General features: G+C 44.7%; 1 protein-coding gene across 2 annotated transcripts in view; it reads left to right on the top strand.

Moving 5' to 3' along the window:
• Positions 1-9657: 9657 nt before the first annotated feature.
• Positions 9658-21675, top strand: part of SGCD (sarcoglycan delta) — a 941028-nt gene continuing 929010 nt past the window's right edge. For both annotated transcript variants that reach the window (XM_011219187.3, XM_034656815.1), the window contains exon 1: positions 9658-10157. The gene's annotated coding sequence lies outside the window, so the exon portion shown is untranslated. The remainder of the gene's footprint in view (positions 10158-21675) is intronic.

The following is a 21675-nucleotide window of genomic DNA, read 5'->3' as shown; positions in this document are numbered from 1 at the left end:
CATTTTTCTCTATGAAGGAATCCCCAGATGATAGAAAACAGTCATCTTTTTAAAGGATTCCCTTATTCCCTCTGTTTCTGTCCCATAAATAAACTGGCACACAGTCTTCTACATTCACACTTGCATTTTGTTATTGGTTTCTAAACATAAATCAAACTCTCCTCATGAAGTTTGATTTTATCTGCTTAGGAGAGATTGAATCTAATAGGCACTGAATACATGCTGTTGACAGAATAGCATTAATGTGCACTCAGGCAAATGCCTATGCAATGAAGGTCATTTTAATAGTGGCACGCTGAATAATCAATTCCACTTTAAGACACAGATCAATATTATCTTGGAGATGTCTAAATAGCCATTAAATATGAACAGAACAGGTCTAGCAAGCAGAAAAATGAGGAAGAAGATTGTTTTTGACAACAACATGAGGCTTCTAATGATTTTGAGTGGGACATTGACCTGTCTGGAAAATTAACTGTTATTTTTTTCTCATTGATGAGTCTAAATGAGTTAAGTTTTGTTGTCATTTTTGTTTTGTTATGGATTTTTTTCTGCTTTAAATATTTTATTATTTGAGGGGTGCCTGAAGGCTCAGTCGGTTGGGTGTCCAACTCTTGATCTTGGCTCAGGTCATGATCTCAGGGTCATGGGATCGAGTCCCCGCACCGTGCTCTGCACTCAGCAGGGAGTCTGCTTGGGATTCTCTCTCTCCCTCTGCTTCTCCCCCTACTGTCTCTTAAATAAAGAAAGAAATCTTAAAAAAATATTTTATTATTTGAGAAAAGAATACTACTATGTATTAGTATTCTTTTAGATAGATAGCCCATCTCCTGGAGTTTACAGTTGTTTTTTGGCTTTCATTTGTTTAATTTTTTTAAAAAGCCTTTTACTTTAGCATGGTTTTAGACTTACAGAAAATTGTCAAACTAGTAAGAGAGTTCCCATATACATCATACCTACTTCCCCCTATTATGAGCATCTTAAATAAGTGTGGTAGATATGTCACAATTAATGAACCAATAATATATTATGGTCTGTTTTATTCAGACATCTTAGTTTTTAATCTAATGTCCTTTTTCTGTTCCAAGATTCCATTAAGATACCACATTGCATTTAGTTGTCATGTTTCCCTTAGATACAGCTTGGCTGTGAGCTTCTCAAACTTTCTGTTTTTGATCATTTTTGACAGTTTTAGGTGTATTGCTAGGTATTTTGTAGAATATCCCTCAAACGGGATTTGTTCAATGTTTTCCTTGTGATTAGACTGTGGTTATGGGTCCTTGGGAGGAAGATCACAGACGTAAAATGCTGTTCTCATCACATCATATCAAGAGTACATGCTCTCAGCATGACATCACTGCTGATCTTAACCTTGATCACTTGGCTGAGGCAGGGTTTTTCAGCTTTCTCCATTATAAAGTTCCTCTTTTATCTCTCTTGACAGACTCTGCTCTTGGAAGGAAGTGACAATGCCCTGCCCACACTTATGGGATGAAATATGTACATAAAATGTTTGGAATTCTATATGGGAGATTTGTCTCTACTTATTTATTAAGTCAATCATTTATTTATATCAGTGTGGACACATTAATATTTATTTTAGACTTTGAGTTATAACTTAATATTACTTTAATTTGTTGTTCCAATTGTTCTGCCTTTGGTCAGGGGGAGCTCTTTCAGTTGGCTCCTTTGTCCATTTAACATACCCCCAATACTGTGTGTATGTGTCTGTATGTTTTGAGTCCTTCCTTACTTTCTGTCACTACAAGATGCCCCAGTATAGCTCCTGCCCTAATTCTAGAATCAGCCATTTCTCTAAGATGCTCTGGGGTTTTTTGTTTGTTTGTTTGTTTGTTTGTTTTGTGTTTTTAGTTGTAGAATGGTATTAGAAACTAGAATCTGGGTGTTAGGTGTACTCATTGTTACCATGTGTCATTGCTTTTCGGGCCTTCTCAGATGACAGAGCAAGGAAATATATGTGTGTATACTAATCTGTGTATGTTTACATATCTATAATGATTTCTATATGTATCCATCTGTCTGTATGAGTTCATACTGATCTCTCTCCAACTCCAATCCATTATCACATGGATCATTCTAGCCTTCTCTCATGGCTTATCTGCAATCTCCTACTCCAGGAGTGAGAAGCCAGACTCCCACTATCATTCCTTTACATAACTGTTCAATTCCAGTAGACATTTGTAGTGGCTTCATAATTGTTAACATGTGCCCGTGTAAGAAACAACTTTATCAGCTACAGAGCAGTGCTTATGTACAGTTCCTTTTGCTTTTAGTCTTATAGACTCCACTCATTTGTAGTTATTTAAGTCAGCACCTCTCCCCCCACTTCTTTCAGTGAGAGTGTTTCACACTTCTGTAGTGCAGTTAAGAGTCTCTCGTCCAGTCTGTATTCCTTCCTGGGATCACCTGGTCTCCTAAATGATTCTTTAAATTTGCATACAGTAAGGTTTTCTCTTTGTGCTGTAACATTCTATGGATTTTGACAAATGCCTGGTGTCATTTATCTACTATTATTGTATCCTACACAACAGTTTCATTAACCTAAAAAAAATCCTCCGTGCTTCACTCTTCAATCCTTCTCCTCCCACCAAAGCCCCTGGCAACCACTGATCTGTTTACCATCGCTGCACTTTTGCCTTCTCCAGAATGTTACATCAATGGAATCATCTAGTATGTAGCCCTTTCAAACTATCTTCTTTCACTTATCAGTATGCATTTAAGGTTCTTCTGTGTCTTTGCATAAATTGATAGCTCCTTCCATTGGATTGATGAATACCATTGTTTCGTATGTATCATATGGATACACTACAGCTTGTTTATCCATTTCCCTGTTGAAGGACATCTTGGTTGCTTCCAGTTTTGGGTGACCAATAAAGCTGTGATAAATACATGCGTGCAGGTTTTTGTGTGGACATATCTTCAAATTAATTGGGTAAATACCTAAGAGTGCAATTTTTCAATTGCATGGTGACAATATGTTTAGCTTTTAAGGAGCTGCCAAACTGTTTTCCAAACAGCTATGTCATCTTGCATTTCCATTAGCAATGAATGGGCGTTCTTGTTACTTACCATCTTCACCAATAATTGATTTGTCATTTAAAATTCCATTGTGGGGACACTGGTTGGCTCAGTCAGTTAGGCACTTGACTGTTGGACTGTTGATCATGATCTCAGGCTCGGGAGATCAAACCCAGAGCCAGGCTCCACACTGAGCATGAAGCCTGCTTGGGATTCTCTCTCTGCTTCTCCCTCTGCTCCTCTCTGCTTGTGCTCTCTCTCTCTCTCTTTTTAAAAAAATCCATTTTAATATGTGTGTGGTCATTAAATTTCATTTAGTGACCATCCATATTCAATGGAGAAATACATACATCCAAAACATATGTGGGTTTATGACTGAGTCATTTTATTGTTAGAGGTTTCCCCTTTTACAATACTTTTTGCATCACCAAAACTTTGCATTTATCTCATATTTTTCCTAAAGATATAAAATGCAGAATAGCGTATTGGTTACTTACTTTAATTTTGGAATGAAGTAAACAGAGTTTTAATCTGAACTCGACCACTTACCATTTTTGAGACTGTGGGTAAGTTATGAACTTGTCCCGTTTCAGTTTTCTCATCTTTAAAACAGGCACAGAAATGGAATTCAACAAGGAAAGTTATATGAATTTAATGAGCGAATGGGTGGAAAGCATTTAGCAAAGGGCCTGGAACGTGGCGACCATAGGGTTATTATTGTTATTACTGTTTTGCTGCTATTGTTATTCCTAGTGCTGCTTTTCCTACTGCTACTGAAGGCTCTAGTTATTTCTTAAAAAATGTACACTTTCAATCCTTCGCTTTTGAGCTGCACTGATAATTTTCACCCAACCATGCCTCATAAAAATAGAATAAACACCCTTCACATTCATTACATTTCTTGCAGCATGACTTTTTTTCTACTCCGAAGAGCATGGTGGAATAGATATTTGCAAAGGTAACCTAAGTGTTACAACTCATTGGCTTCCTGTTATTTCTTGTATTACTAATAATTTCTTACATTTGCTCAGTGCTTTAGATTTTACATAGTGCTAGCTTCACAGATGTTATCTCTTTTGCTTCTTGAAACAGCTTTCTGAGGTAGGCAGGGCATGCTTATTAACCCCCAGTTTTGGGGAGGTGAGATACCTTGCATGGCAGGTAAGGACGGAGCCTGGGTTTGAATCCAGGTTTTCTGTATCCTGATTCCGTGTTCTCCCCAGGAAACCAGAATGAATCAGAATGAATTGAAACAGAATGAATATCTAGCTCAGTGCGCCTGGGATAATCACTGGTTCCAGTTAATTCTGGTCCATTTGTACAGGTTCATTGGTGGCAGGGACCTTTAAATCGTCTCCGTTGCATTTCAGGGCTTTAAATCAGCTGTAACATCACCGATCCTCATGTCATGCTAGTGATCTCCTACCTACAATCTAGTGTGTGCATGCTGAGATCCCCCACACCGCTTCTAAAGCATTCGATTGCTCACACGAAGGAGTGGAGTAGCCACATTTCTGCGCTCTGTCTGGGATTTACACCAACCTTCCTTCCCCACTTCACATGTAAGTTACAGGGCGAAGCTCCCAGCAGCATTGCTAGTACTGTGACTACTATCCTTCTGTTTCTGTCTGATGGTCCACAAGTGGACACTTGACCAATTTAAATACTCTCTCCTGATAAAAAAAAAAGACTTGAGGCCCAGAGACAACAAGTTAAGAAATGCGTGGGGTAGGTGTTATTTTCTGCGGGAGCAGAAGATCAGGGAGCTCTTTTGGAGCAAGAGAGGAAAGAAGTAAAAGCATAGCGAGACAATGAGATGAAAAAGAGACACAAAGATGGAGAGAGAAAGAATATATGAGATCTAGCAGGATTCCATTCCCACCTTCCTGTGCCTTCCTGAGGTCTTGCCTCATTACTTTCCATGTATGTCTTCAGTGTCTTGATTCTCTAAAATCAGTTTCCTGCCCCACCCCTCCGAGGAGCTTAGGTCGGTGCCTGTTACTCTGAACAAGCAAAGAACGCTAATTTACACTGGGAGTGAGATTCTCCGGATGCAAAAACTTCCTTTTGAGCTGCAGCCAAAGCAGCTTTCAACAGCAGCCTTAACTTTCAAGTGTAATGGACCACCCCTGAGTCAGTCTGTGGATTCTGCACAGAAGGGGGTACTCAAAGTACTTAATAGTATTTCCACCTCAATGTGAACAATCCTTCACAGCATCCCAGGATCTCAGCACAAGGGGGTACTTACCAAGTCCACTATTCAGTCCTTTGCCCCAATCAGAATTCTGTCTTTCCATCTTCCAGCCAATTTTTTGCTCTACATCTTCCATGGCTGGGAAGCAAAGCATAAGAAAAGAGGGAGGATAGAATTAGGAGTAATACAGACTTTTGTTCAAAACCTCTGGAACTTTCTAGCCTTAAAATCTTGGGCAAATTATTTACCCTCTTTGATCCTGCCTTTCCACACTTGGAAAATGGTGATTAAAGCCTCCTACTTCATGGAGTTTTTTTTTTTTTTAAAGAGGATTATATGAAATGAAAGCATGCAAAATACCTGCTCCAGTGCCTAGTCCCTAATAGATACTCAGCAAATCTGTCTACTCCCAACCTCTCCCTGTAACTCACTGGTCATCTTCACAATGAATGAGAGATTCCTACTGTGTCCTCTGTAGCATTCTTATGTAAAATATATATGCCTGCTTTTAAAAGTCTGAGATGAAATCCTTAATCTATAGCTTTCTTATGTATCTCATGATAAGGAAATCTGTGATAATTTCCATAGATTCCTTTAAACTGAGGAGTTGAGCTAGTGGACATTTGAGATGACTTTAGAGTATGAAATACTGTAATTCTAATGTTCACACTTCAGGTGATGATTTTATTTATATTAACTCAATCGATATGCTCCCCTCATTCTGTTGGTTGGTGAACAATAAGGACTTCTTCATTCTTTGCGGTCTCTTTCCTGTGGCAGGGAAATTACTGCCTCCAAAAGAAGCTATTTCGAGTTTTGGAAAGATATAATTGCCAAGCATCTCTGTGCAGGCAGACAAAATCTGCTTCCTACTGAGTATTTAGTCCCAGCTCTTTGCTCCTTTTGGTCAGTGGCGCTGGTCCCAGAATGACAAGACCTCGCACGAGAAGCTTCCCTCTTTTCATGTCAGATTTGCATGGACATGTCCTGGTCATTTTTCCATCTCTTTTCCTTGTCTAAGAATCTATGTTAGCTATTCAGCTGCCTTCCTTCCCCCTTAAATCCCCAAAGGTTGGAATTTTGTGAAGCAATAACGGTGAACTCTATTGGAAAATAAGATTCTGCCTGGCAGTGGAGCATTTGGAATGCATGACTGTTTTAGAAAGACCTTTTCTGCTCATAGTCCACTGATACTGCTTTAGGGACCTGGAGTTTTGGGTAAATATTTTCCTGGCTTAGGGTTTTCCTACACTCTAGGCTTCACTCTCTTCTTCTTCCAGCTTTCCCCCAATCCCAGGGCTTCCATCCACTTATGCATTCATGGATTGATTTACTCACTGAATAGTTACCCAGTTGCTACTACATCCAAAACCCTCCATTAACTCTGATCTATATTCCAATGATGAAAAAATATCTGAACCTTGCCCTCAAGGAACACACAGTCTAATAGAAGTGGTAAGATACACACACATGCAAACAAAACTCAAGATAAAATAATTAATAGCATGGTTCAATATTTCTCGAACCACAGATTGCAGCCTATTAACTGGTCATGGAATCAATTAGTATGTCATGACCAGCATTTAAGAAAAAGAGAAAGAAAGAAAGAAAGAAAGAAAGAAAGAAAGAAAGAAAGAAAATTGAATAGAAAATATTGAAGTGAATTACACATTAAAGATATGTGTTGTTCTATGAAACTTCTATTTAAATTATAAGGAAGTCGTGTGTGTATAGGTATGGTGTAATATATGGCTTTTTTAAATAAAAAAGCTATGCAACACACTCAAAAGTTTGAAGAACACTAGCTTAGGAGGGGAACAGATAGGGAACTGCGTCTCTAACTAAATATGCTTATGAATCAGCTAGGAATCTCCTTCAGGCAGAGATTCTGACTCAGTTGGTATAGGGCCCAGGCTCAGAGTCTGCATCTGGCAGGCCTGTGTTGTTGTTGGTGCTGGTCCCCGGGACAGAGATGGAGTGCTACATAGAGAAAAACTATTTCCATTGGGAGAACCTGAGAAAGCCCCTAGAGCCATTCATTTGTGACTTCAAGAGCCTCCTAGGAATGGAAGGAAAGAGGATTTCCCCTTCCCTTTCTGGTTTTTTGGTTTTGGTTGATTGATAGAAATCCTAATTGAACCCATTCTTCTCCAAAGGCTGTTGCTCTCGAGCTCCCAGGTGTTGTATGTTTGAAACCAAGGGACCATATTAACTTCAGATCAGTTACTGTGAAAAGCTCCACTGCAGTCCCTGAGGGTTGGCCCCCAATTTTCCCTTGTATCTCAAACACATGTGCCTTTCCATACAGTGTCCCCTGCAATTAACAGCAGAGTACTTCCTATAAGGCAGGCTTAAAAGAACAGGGTTGGGAGAGATTCATTGATTTCAGCTTTACCTGCCACCACATTTCATCAGGCTTCCATCACTTGCATCTGGATAGCTGCTTTGACCTAATGGTTTTCTCTGCCTGCAATTCCTTTCCTTTCTTCCCTCCCTCTGTCCTTCCCCCCCATCTCTTCCCCTTTTAATCCATTTTGTACAGGGACATATTGATCATCCTAAAACAAAGCTTTCACTATTTTCTTTTACTTTTTAAAACCCTTCAGTGGCTCCCCATCACCAGGCAAGCTCTCTGCTCCTGCCAAACTTGTTTGCTGCTCTTGTAACATGCCCTTCCTCGTCTCTCTTTGTGACCTCTGTCCCTCCGCGTGCATGATCTTGCTTTTCCAGATATCTGAATCCTGCCTATTGTTTAGGATTTTGCTTAGGTCCCATCTCTTTCATGAAGCCGCCCCCCCCCTTTCAGAAACCTCAGAGGAAAGGAATGTCTCCCCTCTTGCTGATGTCTCATCACAATCCTGCTGAGTAGTTTTTGTGTCCTGGTGTGTGGCAGAGAAAGCACAGGTCTGGCAGTAGAAGACCAGGGCTAACCAAAATGGGTGTGCCTAACCAAATTGAATATGTGTGACCTTGGACAAGCCATTAGTCTTTTCTGAGCCTCAATGCTTCCTTTAAAATAAGGAGAAGATTGGAGACAAAGATCTCTGAGTGATTGTAATAGGCACAGTAATAGGCACAGTAATAGGCACATTTTGCTAGTTGTTTCCCTCTAGATCTCAGTTCCTATTCTGTAACTTTTTAAAAAAATAATGTTTCTTCTTAATGTCGAATTATTTATTACCCATCTTTTGCAGTGGTCTTCTTTTTTTTTTTTTNAATGCTTCCTTTAAAATAAGGAGAAGATTGGAGACAAAGATCTCTGAGTGATTGTAATAGGCACAGTAATAGGCACAGTAATAGGCACATTTTGCTAGTTGTTTCCCTCTAGATCTCAGTTCCTATTCTGTAACTTTTTAAAAAAATAATGTTTCTTCTTAATGTCGAATTATTTATTACCCATCTTTTGCAGTGTCTTCTAATTTAAAAATTCTCACATGTATTTGTTTTGTCTTCCTTACTCCTATCAGGAAGGAGCCTCATTTTACGGTTGGAGCCAGGAGGCCCAGGGAGGGCCTGCCTTAAGGGCGCGCAGAGCAGAGAACACAACTTGCAACTAGGAGGGCCCTAGGATTCAGGACACTGTCCAGCATCCCTCAAAGTGAGTGCTCAGTAATTATTTGTCACTTGATTGGAGGTTGTCAGGCCCGTCTTTTGCAAGACAACTCCTTTCTCCCTGGAAGGAGGAGCCCCTTAGAGTCTGTTGGTTAACGGAAAAGTGCTTACTCTGGGAGGAAGGCGGGGCAAGCCAGAACAAGGTCTCGCTGGGAACCCGCATATTCCCTCACTCGGTGTTTCCGGACCCCATTCTTCGCCTGGGAAAGGTGAGGGGGGTTCAAGGATACTTGGAACCTGTCCCTTTGGTGGAGACACGTAGCCGCCTTCGGCCGCGGCTCCGGACTGATCCTGCGGAGTGGAGCGCCCCCCACCCCCCACGCCCCGGGTTTCGCTCAGGCTCCCTCCGTTCTGCAAAGGGAGGGGGGAGCTGGGGGAGCCTTGCACACCAGTCTTCCCGGAGCTGCAGACGAGGAGCCCTGCGCCCTAGGGAGCCTCTCGGCGGCTTCCCCTCCTCGGCAGCGCGGGTGTGCAGGCTCTCCCCGCCACCCCCACCCGCGGCTCGCCCTAGCTCCCTTCCTCCAGCTCGGCCGGCCGGAGCGCGCACACCGGGGCTCCGGCACGTGGGCGCGCGGGAGGCGGCGGCCGCTGCTGCCGCTGCCGGAGCCCAAGCCCAAGCCTGAGCCCAAGCCCGAGCCCGAGCCCGAGCCCGAGGCGGCGAGATCGCCCTCCATGCTGCGGGCTCTGCGGTCGCCTTCCGCTCAGCGTCTGGCTCAAGCCCAGCCCCGCGAGCCCTGCGAGCGGGTGAAACAGCGGAGGGGAGGAGGACTCCGACAGGAGGAGGGGCGCGGCGGGCTGGGGCGAGCCGGGCTCTGAGCAAGGGCGCCCGCAGCCGGGAGGAGGCAGCCCGGCTCTCTCGCTCGCTCTCTGCTCCAGTCGCTGCTGGGGGTTCCCGGCAGCGCGATGCCGCTGTGCTCCTTCTAGGCGGCGGCCAGCGGAGGCTTCCTGCAGCCTCTCGGCCCACGCCGGCCCCCATTCCACCGGCGAGTCCCCTATCCCAGAGGACGCGCCCGGCCGCTCGAGCCGAAGCGAGCGCGAAGTCCGAAGTCCACCCCCAGCGCCGCCAACTTCCCTGGGAGCCCCTCTCCCCTCTGCAGCCTGCGCCAGCCCTGGGAGCGATGCGCCCCCAGCCGGGCGGCGCGCCCTCTGCCAACTCGCCACCCATGGGATCGACTGCCCTGGGCTGCCCCGCTTGGAGCGCGTAGCCTTAGCCGCGTGGCCCGGGAGACGAGCGAGACACCCAGGCGTTTCACGGATTCCACGCGGGCCAGTCTGCTGGGGTCCCCTCCGGGGGCAGCGTTCATACCCAGGGGTGAGTAGCCCGTTCGTGGCGGCGAACCTTTCCCCCAGCTAGTTGCTTGCGGGGATGTCAGGGAGACACTAGAAAGTTGAACCCCTTTGCACCTATCCTGGGATTTGGCAGAGAAACGCAACATTGGTTCCCCCAATCCGATTGCCTTCGGGGTTTCCCCGACTGCATTCACGTCTGAACCAAGGAAGGAGACCCCTTTCGCTTCCATAGGAGAAAGGGGGCTCCCTATTGCAGGCCACTGACTGTTCCCCACCAGTGTGCCATTTGGGGCTTTCCTGCCGCCCGCGCAGTAAGCAGACACCCAGCTAAGCGCTTGGGGATCCACTGCCGCCTGGGCGCGCTCGGAGATCACGGGCAGCCCGGGCTCCTAGGGGAGGCTAAACGCGCTTCATTAAAGAGTAGTGACTACTGGGATATTAAGGAACTGTGTATGTGTGTGATTGGGGGCAGGAAAGGTAGCCAGAGGAGGAGACGCAAGTGCAATATTTCTGTTGCTGATGAATTGGGTACCCTGGATGCCCCGCGCCTCGGTGAGGGTTTGTGGGCGCAAGATCTAGGGTGGCCGGACAGAGTCCAACAGGTGGCCTGTACGGGCTTCCCGTGGCCAGGCACAGGGGAAGGGGACCGCAACTGAACCGCATCTAGGGGCGCATCTGAACATGGGTAAGGAAATGCGCCCCGCTCTCAGGCCTGATTTGGGCTGAGTGTGTGAGGCATCCAAATGCCTCCTGTCGGAAAACAGCGGCCTCATTGTGTGCCTGACTGAGGTTTCAACTTGCAGGCAACTGAGGGGCCATTCAGCCGGGGCGACGTGGACTTGGCTGGTCCTCGGACGCGAGCCCCTGCCTTCCTCGGTCCCTGGTGACGGGTATTCCAGCTCCCTGGGCTGGGCAGCGAGCCAAACCCCAGCATTTTGCTCCTTTCTACTCCACTAAGGGGAGGGGGAGTTGCGGGAGCATTAGGAGCCGTGACCTGAGTTTATCCTTTACCTGCCTCCTGCACTTTCATCCTAAGACTCGGAGAGAGGGCTCCAGGTGGGTAGAAAGGGCGTGTGTAGGTGGTGTGCCAGAAGGAGTGTGCGGACAGATCGAGTTTGGGAGCTGCCCTGAGAGAAGCTAGAGAGAGACAAAGTTTTCTGCACCTGCCCACGGAGATTCGAATTGGGAGAGGCTGTGGCTCAGCTTTGAAAAAAAAGTTTCTTCTGAACTCGCCATCCTTTGGTGTTGTCGAGTGTGCAAATTACCCTGGGTCCTGATGGCGGTGGCACTCCAAAGGAACGTCTTCCCAAGCCTGCTGTGGAGCTTCTCTGCCCCTCAGTTCGCCAGACTGTAGATCTGGAAAGTTATCCCTGCTCGTGGTGGAAGCTCTGGTATGTCTATAAAGGAGGTACCTAGAGATGGATCGGGGTCGGTAGACGGAGGAGCAGCTTGGGGGAGGGGTGGAGGGCGAGAAAGAGTGGTCTGGAAGCTACATGCAACGCGGATGCTCGGTTTTTACTTAGATTTCGTCTTCTGAGGAGGTTAATGGGCTTTGAGAAGACTGATGGACATTTTAAGGTGCTGAAGCTTTCCCAACAGCCCCTTGGCGCCGCCGCTCCACTGCCGGCTCTTGGTGGACAGAGCCGCTCCTATCTTGCAAACGAACCCTACACCGCTAGCTAGGCTTGGCCCACGGCTTCCCGTCCAGGGGAAGCTCTGGGTACTAGAGTTTCTACTCCGTAACCCCGCTGCATCTTCCCAGGGGGGATTTCATTTCCCTTACCAGGAGAGACCCTCCTCACTGGGGGTCTCTGGCAGCAGATTTCCAGGAACTTGGAAGTAGACCGAGTCGCTTGTAGAGGGCGCTGGCTGATTTAGCAGGGCGCAGGGGCTTCCCTAGCCAGAAGTGTGCCCCCTGGAGGCTCCTTGTTGAGAGGGGAGCCAGGAGCTGGGGGTCCAGAGGAGGAATGGGCAGTGAGATATGGTGTTTGATAGAAAGATAGAGACACAGAGGCAGAACGAAGAGGGGAATCCGAGAGAGACACACATACACACAGAGGCGAAAGGAGAGAGAAAGAGACAAAAGAAAGAAAGCTATAGGGTAGAGGGGCAAAAATAGAGAGGAATGGAAAGAAGGAAGAAAGAAAATAAATCTGAAGAAAAGAGCATGAGAACGGAAAGCATCAGGGGAAAGGAATGGGACCCAGGGTGGCCGAAAAGAAAGGGTGGGAGAACAGAGCGGGCAGAGGAAGTGGGGAGGCACTCCCTTGTTGTATTTAATTTTTACAAACCACGCTGCCATTCTAAGGAAGTTGACATAATCCACATCCTTAAGTAGCCCTTTGCTAGCGTTTGTTTCTCTGGGGAGTCGTGAATTATGCAGAAATTGGACACTGGCTTGGAACCCAGCTGCACTGGATATGACAAGAATGTAAGAAGTTTAGATTCTTGGTAAATGCACAGATGCACGAGTTTATTTGCCTTCCCTGTTTATTTATTTATTTTTTCCTTCTTTCTTTCCTGGGTAAACACAGGACTGGAGAATTGGGGGGAGGGTTGTTTCATTAACTGTATTTGCCAGTGATTCTCTAACCCCTGTTTATGGAAGAATCTCCTGCATAGCTTCTGAGAAAAACCAATTACTGGACCCACTCCCTTGGGAGTCTGATCCAGCAGGGACAAGAAGGTGCTACTTTAATGACCACCCAGTCCCTCCTACAGCAGGTCACCCTTGAACCGCACTTTCATGAACATGGCATAGACTGTATAATGCCCTTCTCTCATTTGTTCCTACATTTCCTCCTAAGAGGCATAGCTTCATGCTCCCTCCAGTAGCCTACCCTTTCCAAAAAAAGCTCATTTCTTGTGAATTTCTCTTGCTAAAAGGACAAGCCCAAGGATTGCTCAGCCAGGGTTACCTTTCCACCAACCTCATTAATCACAGCAGCTCCCGGGGACAGCAGAACGCTCTTCTGGTTGACCTTGTCAGGGCTATCCACAACTAACAGGTAGTGAGCACCCGGCAGGGCACCGTCCTGGGCACTCATTAGACACTGCCTATTGAACACAAAAACTATTTCATCACAAAAAGCTCTGTCGTAGGCACTTTTTTTTTTTTTAAGATTTTATTTATTTATTCGACAGAGAGAGAGCCAGCCAGCGAGAGAGGGAACACAAGCAGGGGGAGTGGGAGAGGAAGAAGCAGGCTCATAGTGGAGGAGCCTGATGTGGGGCTCGATCCTGTAACGCCGGGATCACGCCCTGAGCCGAAGGGAGACGCTTAACCGCTGTGCCACCCAGGCGCCCCAGGCACTGTTTTTACCATCAGGATTTTATAGTTGAGGAAATGGAGACTTAGAAATGATAGATCTATTAATTATCAGAATTAGAATACTTGTTATACATATATTCATTATAATATTATAAATATATATTCTTGTCCCAGAGAAAGTGTATTAGTTGGCTGGGGTCCAGCAACTGGAAAGCAGCAGTGCTGAAGTTGGAACCCGGGTTTGGGGACTCGAGTCTAAGGTCCTACTTATGCCCCATGGTGGCTCCTAACCCCACCATTCCCTTTGAGACCGATGGAGCCAAAGATCCTTGGAGATCTTTCCTGAGGACTCTCTCCCTTTTTATCAATGGAGTATAAGGAGAGGTGGCTGAAAAACAAAGAAGTGACTTGTCAGAGATCCCATATCCAGTAGGTGCCGAACTGGGGCCAGCACCCTGATAGCTTGAATCTCAGTCCAGCCTTGTCCCCATCAGACCAGTGCGGATTGCAACTGGCTGATCAGCAAGGTCACATTAGCATCTCAGTCGAAACACAAGTTTCTGGACCCCACTAGAGGCTTCCCAAATCCAAACTTGGGGGGCAAAGAGCCCATTTTTGTCTATGCCCCAAGTCTGCATCCGCACATTACTGTTCACCCCCATCCTAGCTCCTGGATTCTGATGTGGGTCCCTTTCAAACAGCTTCAAGGGCACTCCCAGTCCTTCCTGCTTCCAGCCAAAGAAACACACAGAAAGTCTCCTATGCTCTACGTGTTCTGGAGCTCTTGCTAATGTTGCACAGGTAAGGAAGCAAGCTGGCCAACCCAGAGGCAACTTGGAAAGCTCTTTGAGAAGTACAGCAATCGCATTGATGTCTGTGATACTCGGCTTTTTCCTGTGCCAAGTTGGAAGCCATTTAAGGAAGCATCAAATGCTCCTTCAATGCATCAGTGACGGTATTTGTACTCATACTTGACACAAAATGACACCATGAGCCAGGCCAATGTGCTGCTATGTCAAAAGTGTCAAGCTCCGTCTCCCAATTCAGTGGAACTAGCTGCAGTGTAAGAAAAACCCCTTTCTCCTCTTCATTATTACACCTCTGACTCCCTCAGACTATGGCCGTGTCTCCTGCAGGTAAAAAGGAGCCATCACACACACTCTGTCTCATTCTGGCCCACTTAAATTGTTTTCTCGGTGACCTCAACATCTTTTCCCTTCTCTTTCATTGAAAAGTGGCCAAAGGTGCCAGACATCTTGTCCAGCAAACTGTTTTGTCATCTTTCCCTTTTCAGATCCAGATTTATTTTCTGAATCCTATGCTTTTAACCCTGACCTCTTATTCAAGGATGATAATTGAGCCTCAGGTGGCTTTGATAAGCGATTGATAACATGTGTTTTAAATAATGACAGCCGTTCTGAATAGCACACAAACCAAGGAATAACTAACTCCATTTACAATGTCTGCATTTCTAATACACTGGGAATGTTTGGCCATTGCCGCGGTGAAAAGCTCCTTTTCTGGCATAGCTGGCAGTGGAGAAGTAGAAGGTAGAAAGAAACACTGATAGTGGTTAAGACTCCCGGCTTCAAATGCAGACAACTAGGGGATCAGGGCTTACCTTCGCCTTGCTAGCTGTTATAACCTGGGTCTGCTGATCGAGCTTCTCCAAGCCTCCATCTCTTCACCTGGATATTGAAGGCAATAACAGGATGCCCCTTCTGGGTATGCTGCCAGGGCTTACCTTCGTCAGTGACTGAATTGCTGAGCACAGCATCTGGCACGTGGTAAGGACTCATCTATTAGCTAGTATTTGTTCGACATTTGTCCTGTGCCAGGCTCCATTTAACAGAGGATGAAACTGACAACACAGAGGTTAAGGGGCTTGCCCCTGTCACCCAGATCCAAAGAAACAGAGTGAAACTTGAAATCCACATCTGTCCTTTTAAACTTCCACGCACTCTTACTGTGGCATTGGTTTGGGTCCCTGTTCCTTTCTTACACATTAAGAAACCGTGTTTCATATGCGACATATTCTGGTTTGTGTTTTTATTAAACCTACTTCATAGAACATTAAATAGAACAATTCTAGGTGGGGATCGTTTGAATTTGGGGGGGGATAATTTTTAGGTTGTTAGTTACCTCCAACAATTTGCTTTTGCTTGTGCAGCAATTGGTGAGAGTTTAATGGATTGGCTAAGAGATCCCAGGCGTGGGTGCCTGGGTGGCTCAGTCAGTTAAGCTTCTGCCTTTGGCTCAGGTCATGGTCCCGGGTCCTGGGATCAAGCCCTGCATCGGGCTGTCTGCTCAGTAGGAGGCCTGCTTCTCCTTCTCCCTCTGCCTTTCCCCCTGTTCTTTCTCTTTCTCTCTCTCAAATAAATTAATGAAATCTTTAAAAAAAAAAAGTTCCCAGCAGCCTTTGCTTGGTTAACTTCTACTTGTTTTTAAGATCTCAGCATAGATCTTGCTTCTTTGGGAAAATCTCCTTAGACCCCTCAAGGGCTGGGTTAGAAGTCTTTATAATGTGTTTCTCTACTTAAACTGCAGTATATGTGTCTATGTACTTCTCTCTATTTGCTACTTAGTCTGTATATAAACTTCTTGAGATCAGCAGTCTGGTCTTAATTGAAGTTGTCTCTACACTGGCAGGACAACGCATGACATAATAGAAAACTTACAAAAATACTCTTTTTTTTTGACATTTAAATTAGGTTTACAAAATACTCTTGAATGACCAATTGAAACTTCGAGCTAATTCTTGGTGGTCCAGAAAAAGTGGCCATTTGTCCTTAAACTCTAAAAGACAAGCATCCAATCATTGGAATTGAGGAGGGTAATGGGATCAGTTGTTGCTGATTAACTACGTTGTAGCTTTGGGCGAGTTCCATTGGAATGTTGCTTAAGATGTCATTAGAAGGGACATTCTAATTTATAAGTAAATGTGATTTTATCTGTACATTTAATTCATTGCTCAGAAAGACACTTTTGTTTCTCAGCCCAAAAGTCTTAAAAAATTTATGGACTTCCAGAGTTAGAACCAAAGTTAGAAATAATCCAGTTCTACCAGCTTGTTGGACAGAAGAGAAGACTGAGCCCAGAGAAGGAAAGGGAGTTTTATGACATCATCCAGCAAAGTGCCTGAGCCATCGTGAGAGCCAGAGTTTTCTAGTTGCTAAGCCCAGGAGTCTTCATGCGCAGGTGAGAGCAGTTAACATAGCTGTGGTAGGCTGCTTGTTTGCTTTGAAGGCATGCTTGCAAGGCTTCCTGCATGGACACAGCCTGGCCTTTGCAAAATTCTAAGATAAAGCCCATGCTGAAAAGGAAGGAAGCAGGACTGACATGGTGTGGTGCTAGGGCAAACCCCATGTTTCAGAGAAGCTTGTGAGCGAGCACGTTAGCAGGTCCTATGTTGGCAAGGTCATATGGGCTTCTGGGATTCCCAGTCTCTTTTTCAAACAAGGAAACGTGGCTTGACAGGGATCTTCCTTGGATGTTCACTTGTGATATTTCGGGAGATTTAAGGATACATGACGTGCATTGCCAAGCCCCTGGCTGAGGGTTTTTGGCAAAGTAGTGGTTCAGATCAGCCTCCCTTTTCTTCTTGACACTTTTTCTTTAGATGGGACATAGTCATCTTGGGCCCCTTCTCTCTCCCTCTGGGGTGCTTTGGTGTCTGACTAAATGGACCAGCCTAAATACCCCCTCGGGCACAGAACGTGTGCAGAGTACTCTGACATCGTTAACACGCTGATCTTTATCGCATGATGTCAATATTATGGAGACAGTAAGACACAGATCATTGGTGCGATATATTGTGGGTGATCTTTTGGAAACATTATAATCAGTGCTGACAAGGCAGCAGAAATATCTCAACGTAGCACGTTCCCAGCATCCCCAGATGCTTCCCAAACCAATCCAAAGTAACAAAATTGTGATTATTCAAGGAGAGCAGGCCCAGTTAAGAATTCTCTTTCCTCTCAACCATCATCAATCTGAAATTATTGGTGCTATTTCTGATTTGGTCTTCAAGGGCTGGATGCTAAGGAGAGACCTCTTTCTTTGTACCCCAGAATGAATTCTTTCTTTTCCGACCTTGTCCGGATTCCTAAAATCCCTCCATTAAAGAGCAATTCCTTTGGGCTTCAGATAATTTGGAATTTTTTGTGGTCCTCTATTAAACTGTGAAACTTTCTGAGTAGGATGTCATTTAGCTACATTAGCTGTTTAGACCTATTATCTTGTCCATGTGTTTGACCTTACCCGAAGCATTTTGATAGGCATTGAGGATAAATACTACCATCACCACCACCACCACCTGTTACTAGGACATCTGCTTCCATTGTTACTATTGCCTTGTGTTGAGGTCATACTATGTATTGACATGGTCCTAAGTTCCTTCCATGTTTTTTCTCATTTCTGTGTCCAGTAGCCCAGTGGTCGTAGTCATGGGTACAGGAATCATGATATTACCGTAGAGATGACAAATATGCTGAAAAGTTGGTGCAGGATACAACTAGAATAGTAAGAAAAAGAAGTGGCAGTCTGAGCGGGAAAATATTGGGGAACAGCAGTGCAAAAGGGGCAGAAGGGAAAGTGATCTTCTTTCTTTTCCCTATTCCCAGACACCCAGGTCTCCAAGTAGGATCTTCAGGAAGCTAAGGAAGCTGAAGTTTGAAAGGTTAATGTGCACCAAATCTTCACTGCTGACAGTGCAGAGCAGGGCTTTGAACCCAGACTTTTCTTATTTTCAAACTTCACTAGGTAATACTGTCTCCAGTTGACTTAGAAAATCCCCGGCTTGAAAGGAGCTTAGAGAGTATCTCTCTTGTCCTGTGGCTTTCAAATGACTGTAATGTACATCAAGAAACATATTTTACATGCTTATCTAGTACGTATCCACACACAACTGATGCAAAGGTTTAAAATAACACACCTTTACTATGTTTATTTTCTGATATTTCTTATTTTATTCTATTCTCTTACTGTACACATATCCACGTACAGACACACCATACTCACAAATATAAGTGAAACAAAAGTTTCAAAAAATAATATTTACCCTTACTATGGGTGATACACTCTGATGTTTTCCATTCTATTCTAGTTAATTAAAAAAAAATTATGCTATGACCCACAGAATTGGTTTCATGACTCTAATGGCATGAAACCCACAATTTGAAAAATACTTACCTAATCGGCAAATGTAGATTTTTAGAGGTGGAGAAAGTGAGGCCTGGGGAGGTAAAGCCATTTTCCCTGGTCCAAGGTACCATGGCAAGCTAATGCAGAGCCAGTGTTAGACCCAGGCTCCCAGTGTCCACTCCCACCTCTGAGTAAAAGCATCTTTGATTGTGGACACTGGGCTGTTACTTAGCTTCAATCCAATAGCAGATTGTTGTCATTGATTGCTCATAATATCTGCCTTTTGACTTGGCCTTGACTTTCACTCTCTTCACATAGAAATTTTTTTGGGAGATTTGAATGACACTTGATTTGTGATGCCTGAGTTTGGTGGTGGGTGTTCGTGGTTTAAAGGGTCTGTGGAGTCGCAGGCATGGTGGTGAGGGCCCTGTGGCTCCTCTGTGGATCTCACAGATAAACTGATGGTGTGATTAAGATACTGGAGGATGGAAGAAGTATTGCTGCCCACTAGGATGTCCTTTCTCTCTATACCTGTCTCTCTGGGCCACGCCCCCTTAGCTCAGAGGACGTTACTCTTAGGTTTAAAGACATTAATACCAGAATCTTGAGAGAGTCTGGCTTTGCCATACTTGGTGTACGAAGAACTCTTTCTGGAAACTCTGAGGAGTAGTGGGACTGGGGGCAGAATTTTTAAAAGGTGGCAAGTTTTAATTAATACTATGTGTGAATGAGAAAAGGCTAACCAGGGGCGCCTGGGTGGCACAGCGGTTAAGCGTCTGCCTTCGGCTCAGGGCGTGATCCCGGCGTTACAGGATCGAGCCCCACATCAGGCTCCTCCGCTATGAGCCTGCTTCTTCCTCTCCCACTCCCCCTGCTTGTGTTCCCTCTCTCGCTGGCTGTCTCTATCTCTGTCAAATAAATAAATAAAATNTTCACTTGTGATATTTCGGGAGATTTAAGGATACATGACGTGCATTGCCAAGCCCCTGGCTGAGGGTTTTTGGCAAAGTAGTGGTTCAGATCAGCCTCCCTTTTCTTCTTGACACTTTTTCTTTAGATGGGACATAGTCATCTTGGGCCCCTTCTCTCTCCCTCTGGGGTGCTTTGGTGTCTGACTAAATGGACCAGCCTAAATACCCCCTCGGGCACAGAACGTGTGCAGAGTACTCTGACATCGTTAACACGCTGATCTTTATCGCATGATGTCAATATTATGGAGACAGTAAGACACAGATCATTGGTGCGATATATTGTGGGTGATCTTTTGGAAACATTATAATCAGTGCTGACAAGGCAGCAGAAATATCTCAACATAGCACGTTCCCAGCATCCCCAGATGCTTCCCAAACCAATCCAAAGTAACAAAATTGTGATTATTCAAGGAGAGCAGGCCCAGTTAAGAATTCTCTTTCCTCTCAACCATCATCAATCTGAAATTATTGGTGCTATTTCTGATTTGGTCTTCAAGGGCTGGATGCTAAGGAGAGACCTCTTTCTTTGTACCCCAGAATGAATTCTTTCTTTTCCGACCTTGTCCGGATTCCTAAAATCCCTCCATTAAAGAGCAATTCCTTTGGGCTTCAGATAATTTGGAATTTTTTGTGGTCCTCTATTAAACTGTGAAACTTTCTGAGTAGGATGTCATTTAGCTACATTAGCTGTTTAGACCTATTATCTTGTCCATGTGTCTGACCTTACCCGAAGCATTTTGATAGGCATTGAGGATAAATACTACCATCACCACCACCACCACCTGTTACTAGGACATCTGCTTCCATTGTTACTATTGCCTTGTGTTGAGGTCATACTATGTATTGACATGGTCCTAAGTTCCTTCCATGTTTTTTCTCATTTCTGTGTCCAGTAGCCCAGTGGTCGTAGTCATGGGTACAGGAATCATGATATTACCGTAGAGATGACAAATATGCTGAAAAGTTGGTGCAGGATACAACTAGAATAGTAAGAAAAAGAAGTGGCAGTCTGAGCGGGAAAATATTGGGGAACAGCAGTGCAAAAGGGGCAGAAGGGAAAGTGATCTTCTTTCTTTTCCCTATTCCCAGACACCCAGGTCTCCAAGTAGGATCTTCAGGAAGCTAAGGAAGCTGAAGTTTGAAAGGTTAATGTGCACCAAATCTTCACTGCTGACAGTGCAGAGCAGGGCTTTGAACCCAGACTTTTCTTATTTTCAAACTTCACTAGGTAATACTGTCTCCAGTTGACTTAGAAAATCCCCGGCTTGAAAGGAGCTTAGACAGTATCTCTCTTGTCCTGTGGCTCTCAAATGACTGTAATGTACATCAAGAAACATATTTTACATGCTTATCTAGTACGTATCCACACACAACTGATGCAAAGGTTTAAAATAACACACCTTTACTATGTTTATTTTCTGATATTTCTTATTTTATTCTATTCTCTTACTGTACACATATCCACGTACAGACACACCATACTCACAAATATAAGTGAAACAAAAGTTTCAAAAAATAATATTTACCCTTACTATGGGTGATACACTCTGATGTTTTCCATTCTATTCTAGTTAATTAAAAAAAAATTATGCTATGGCCCACAGAATTGGTTTCATGACTCTAATGGCATGAAACCCACAATTTGAAAAATACTTACCTAATCGGCAAATGTAGATTTTTAGAGGTGGAGAAAGTGAGGCCTGGGGAGGTAAAGCCATTTTCCCTGGTCCAAGGTACCATGGCAAGCTAATGCAGAGCCAGTGTTAGACCCAGGCTCCCAGTGTCCACTCCCACCTCTGAGTAAAAGCATCTTTGATTGTGGACACTGGGCTGTTACTTAGCTTCAATCCAATAGCAGATTGTTGTCATTGATTGCTCATAATATCTGCCTTTTGACTTGGCCTTGACTTTCACTCTCTTCACATAGAAATTTTTTTGGGAGATTTGAATGACACTTGATTTGTGATGCCTGAGTTTGGTGGTGGGTGTTCGTGGTTTAAAGGGTCTGTGGAGTTGCAGGCATGGTGGTGAGGGCCCTGTGGCTCCTCTGTGGATCTCACAGATAAACTGATGGTGTGATTAAGATACTGGAGGATGGAAGAAGTATTGCTGCCCACTAGGATGTCCTTTCTCTCTATACCTGTCTCTCTGGGCCA

The sequence above is a fragment of the Ailuropoda melanoleuca genome, chromosome 3 (assembly GCF_002007445.2).
Source record: "Ailuropoda melanoleuca isolate Jingjing chromosome 3, ASM200744v2, whole genome shotgun sequence".
In the NCBI taxonomy this organism is placed as follows: domain Eukaryota; kingdom Metazoa; phylum Chordata; class Mammalia; order Carnivora; family Ursidae; genus Ailuropoda; species Ailuropoda melanoleuca.
Note: the sequence above shows the minus strand (reverse complement) of the source record. Positions and strands in the feature narration are given on the sequence as shown.